We start from the raw sequence: 4,745 nt of genomic DNA, 5'->3' as shown, positions 1-4,745 counted from the left end.
GTGCGCACACAGGCACCCGAGCGTCCTTCCGCGCTGACTATGGCGGGCGGACCTGGCAGGGGTTGTCCCGGGGGGGCATGGATACCCTATTCCAACATAAAGAGGGGAAAGAGGGCTTAAAAGAGGCCCCAGAGCAAGCCCTTTGGCAGTCAGGAGCTGACTTCCGTTTCCCTTTCCTTGGCCCATTTGGAGTGTTCACATTTCGGTCAGCAAGTCCAGAGCAGTGGCCGGAGGGCAGCAGGAGGGCTGAGTCAGGGTCCCTCTCAGCCACACTCCCAGGAGGCCAGACAGCCTCGGGGACACAGAGACACGAGCCTGGAGGCCCCTCCGCCCCGCCCCACGAGGCCCAGGTCACCGTGGAAACTGGGGAGTATGGAGCCAGGGATGCAGGACCCCAACAGTCTGCCTCCCTCTGCCAGGGAAATGCCCCATCTGGGTGTGCAGGACCCAGAGCACAGGCCCCCCAGACCCACCCTCCCGGACAGTGGGCCGGTTACAGAGCCCCAGGCCGCCTCCCCAGGGCCAAGGTGACGGAGCCCCTCCCTACCTCCTCTCAGGGGACACAGTCTGGGGACACGGCTGGAGGTAGGCAGGGAAGGATGGACCCTTCCCCCAGTTCAGGGATGTTCGCTGCCCAGCCTCCGGGAGCCAGGTGCTGTCTGATCTGATTAGGGCTTCAAACCCCCGCCAGGGCGGGCACAGCCCGGGGCTCAGCAGCTGTCGCTCCAGCCATTCAGGCTCGGTTTCTATTTATTTCCTCTCCATTAAAAGCGTCGGGACCATTTATTGATTTTCTAAATACTGACGTGCTGTCTCCTGTTACACAACAAAGTGAACAAAATTAGAGCAAATAGCGGCCAGGGCTGAGCCCCCCTGTAGCCACCCCTCCGACCTGGGCCCTGCGTCCGGCTCAGAGCATCTCCTTTGGAGAGTCTTGGGGGTAATCGGAGCGCAGGACGCACCGGGCATCACACCTGCCACCATGCGGCTGCACGTTCGAATCGGTCCGGCGTCTCCACAAACAACCCAGAGGACAAAGGAAGAGCACCTTCCTGGCGGCCGCAGCCTGGAAGGTGACGGCATGATTTCACCAGAGCTGCCGTTTAAGGAGGTTTGGAAGTTGTTCACTTTTGTCTCGTGAAACACGGTAATCCAGTATCTACGGAAACAGCCGCGCGTTAACAGTCAGGCCAGGCGGCCGTCTTCCCTTTATCTGTCCAGCACCATCGCTGCAGCCATGTGGAGCCCAGCCTGCTGAGTTCTCGCACGAGCTCCAGGGATCCGGGGAATCATTGCAGAAACATAGAAATCCAGCCCCCCGCCTCCACCTGCTGGCGGTGCCCCCTGGGTGCTGAGAAAGCCCAGAGCACCTCCTCTGGATGGCCTGGGTGGGGTGGAGCTGTGTGCACGGGGGCTGGGGGAGAGAAGACGCCTGCCTCTGGCTGCGCTTTCGTCTCCAGAACTCTCAGAGCCGGGCCCCAGGCTGCTCTGGAGGGCCCCCAGGGCCTGGAGGCTGCGGCAGAAGAGGGACCTGATTCCCCCCCACCCTGCATCCCTTTGTCCTGCTGAAATTTTCACCAGACACACGATGATATCCCTTAGAAGTCACAGGGATGGGGATGTTTTGGGCTTTATGTCTGTTTCTCAGGAAACTGTTTTAACCGGATATATATATTGGGTTGGCCAAAAAGCTCATTTGTGTTTTCCCATAAGATCTTATGGAAGGACTTCCCTGGTGGTGCAGTGGTTAGGAATCTGCCTGCCAGTGCAGGGGACACGGGTTCGAGCCCTGGTCTGGGAAGATCCCACATGCCTCAGAGCAACTAAGCCTGTGCGCCACAACTACTGAAGTCTGTGTGCCCTAGAGCCCATGCACTGCAACTACTGAAGCCCGTGCACTCTAGGGCCCACGTGCCACAACCACTGAGCCTGCATGCTGCAACTACTGAAGCCCACGCGCCTAGAGCCCGTGCTCCGCAGCAAGAGGAGCCACCGCAATGAGAAGCCCGCACACCGCAACAAAGAGTAGCCTCCGCTCGCCGCAACTAGAGAAAGTCCGTGTGCAGCAAGGAAGACCCGATGCAGCCGAAAATTAAAAAATTAAATAAATAAATTTAAAAAACCATAATAAAAAAAGATCTTATGGAAAAACTCGAACAAAGTTTCTGGCCAACCCAATATATATGTATAGTTTTTCCTGATGGTAAATGTCATCCGTGCTCATTAGAAACACTGAAAAGGTACAGAAACGTATGAAGGTGAAAATAACAGATGCCTCCAATACAGACAAGCAAAATGTGTGGCGCCCCCCAGCGGCCCAAGGAGACTAGGGCGCCCTGTATGGACGCCCCGTGTGCAGCGGGTAGGGGCCTTCATGCTGCGAGGGACCACAGTTCAGAATGTCACTGTATCCCTGTGAAGGGGGGACGCTGGGCCTCAGCTCTTCCCGTGTTTCTTATTCCTTATTCTTTAGGCAGGAGGCGACAGGCTGTGCTGCGCCCCAGGTACAGGGCTCAGGGGATACTGGTGTTGACTGTGTCTGTACGCCAGGGGTTGATAGTAAACCCGCGGCATGGAGGATCCTTGCTGGGGGCAGCGCGATCTCACAGCAAAATGGGCCGCTGCCTCCGGGCTGGAACCCAGCCTCACTCTCCACAGCTGGAGCAGCAGGAAGCCCCAGGCCAAGGCCAGGGCTGCGGCCACCGGGGCTGCCATATTCCACACCCAGGGGGCGGCTTCCACCTCAGGGAGGAAGGAGCGGTGGCGGAGCCCGTTAAGGCCCCTGCGGGGTGAGGGTCCCTGCCCAGGAGGCCTGTCCCCAGCCCCTGCCACACTGGCCATTGCCCACAGGAGCAAGAAGGGTCAGGCACCTGCAAACGCACCGCTGCTTGACGAGGGGAGGGGCATCCTGCCAAGCCCCTGGGCAAGCCGGGGGCACGTGGGTTTGCACGCAGGCAGGCACTCCCCTCCCCCCTCCCTCTCCACTTCCAGTAGAGCCAGCTGCAGCCCCTGCCCACCGAGGCTGAGCCGGGGGATCGGGAAGGCTGTCCTGAGCTCTCCTGCTTCCGGCACGGGGTCTGGGGTCCGAGTCCGATGCTGCTTGCAGCAGAGGGAGATGCAGGGGGGCATGGATGGGGTCGGCCCTGATGCCACTTAGAAAAGGAGACCCTGTGTGGCCGCTCCCTGGTGGGCCTTGGTGTCCCCACCTCCACAGGGGTCCTGACGCCAACCCTGAGGGCTGCAGGTGGGAGGTGGTGGGGTGACAGGGTGGCACCTTGAGCCTCTTCACAGGGCCTGGCGACCCCACCCACCCCCAGTTGTCCTGCAGCTACGGGCACATGGCGCTCTCTCCTGATTCGAGTCCTGACCTTGCCTGCGGGCACCTTGCAGCTGCTCCGCTCCTCCGGCCCCTCCACCCCGATGGCCCTGGTTTGTGTCATCCTGACAGGTGCCACCCACCCCTCCTCCAGGAGTCACAGGCGAGGAGAGCGGGGGAGACGGGAGGAAGTACAGCTGGGACAGAGGACAGGCAGGGGGGGTGGGGGGTGGCAGGCGGGGGCGGGGGGGCCATAGGGGCAGCAGGGGGGGGGGCGGAGAGGGCCCGTAAGGGCGGCGGGGGACGGGGTGGGGGGACAGGGAGGGCCCGTAGGGGCAGCGCGGGGGCGGGAGGGTGAGCAGGGAGGGCCTGTCTGGTCGGTGGGGGAGCGGGGGAGGCCCAGGCACCAGGCAGACAGGTGAGGGGCAGGAACAGCGGTGGTGGCAGGGAGGAGGGCGCTCAGGGCAGGGGCATCAAGCCCGCCCCTGCTGGCAGGGGCCCAGCTCCAGGCCACAGAGAGGCTCTGACTCCTTGAGTCCCAGGGAAGGAGGGCGAGAGCTCACCCTGGAGGCCTCTCCCTCCAACGCTGCCCCCGCCTGGGCCTGTCCAAGACAAGCGGACGTGCCCCAGGCCACGTGGCCAGTGAGCCTCTGGGCCTCGGCCCGGTGCTTTCCCCCGGGCCAGACGGCATGTCAGGAGCCTGAAGCCCGCGCCCGGGGCCCGCCATGCTCTTCGTGGACTGCTGGTGCATGCGCCTGTGCGTGTGCGCCTGTGCGTGTGTGTGCGCGCCTGTGCGTGTGTGCGCGCCTGTGCGTGTGTGTGTGCGCGCATGTGTTCGTGCTGTTGAGAGTGGTGACAGTGGCTGCAAGAGAGATACAGCCTGCCCTGGGGAGGGAAGGGACAGCAGCTGTGAGGGCATGCGGGTCTGCGACCCAGCTGGACATGGGGCCCATCCACAGCCGTGATCACCAAGACCCCCCCGGCCGCAGATGGGGGTGGGGTCAGGGGACCGATCAGTGATCTCCGGCAGGCCCGGGGCCCTCTCTGGACACAAGGTTCTCCTTCCAGTGGGGTGGGGGTGTGTGCAGTGGAGTGTGTCCGTGTGGGTGCATGTGGGTGGTCCCGGGGGGATGACGTATGTGCGTTTGCGTCTGCAGGGGTGGACTGGAAAGGGCGTGTTTCTGTGGGAGCACGTGGGCATGTGCATGCACACACCGGGTGAGGGTGTGGATGGGGGCCCTCAGGCCCTCTCAGTGCCCCCCGGTCCACCCAGAGCTTGTCCGTGGACCCCAGAACCTTACACTCAGGCCCCACTGCCCACCCGGCAATGGAGCTCTCTGGGGTCCAGGCTCCGGCCACAAGTACCACCCCTGTGCAAGCTTCCCGGGGGCAGCGCACATCTGGCCACCTCTGCCAGGCCATGGAGAGT

This window comes from Grampus griseus (genome assembly GCF_964374135.1).
Source record: "Grampus griseus genome assembly, chromosome: 8".
Taxonomy (NCBI): Eukaryota; Metazoa; Chordata; class Mammalia; order Artiodactyla; family Delphinidae; genus Grampus; species Grampus griseus.
The sequence above is the reverse complement of the archived record's forward strand: the minus strand, read 5'-3'. Positions refer to the sequence as shown.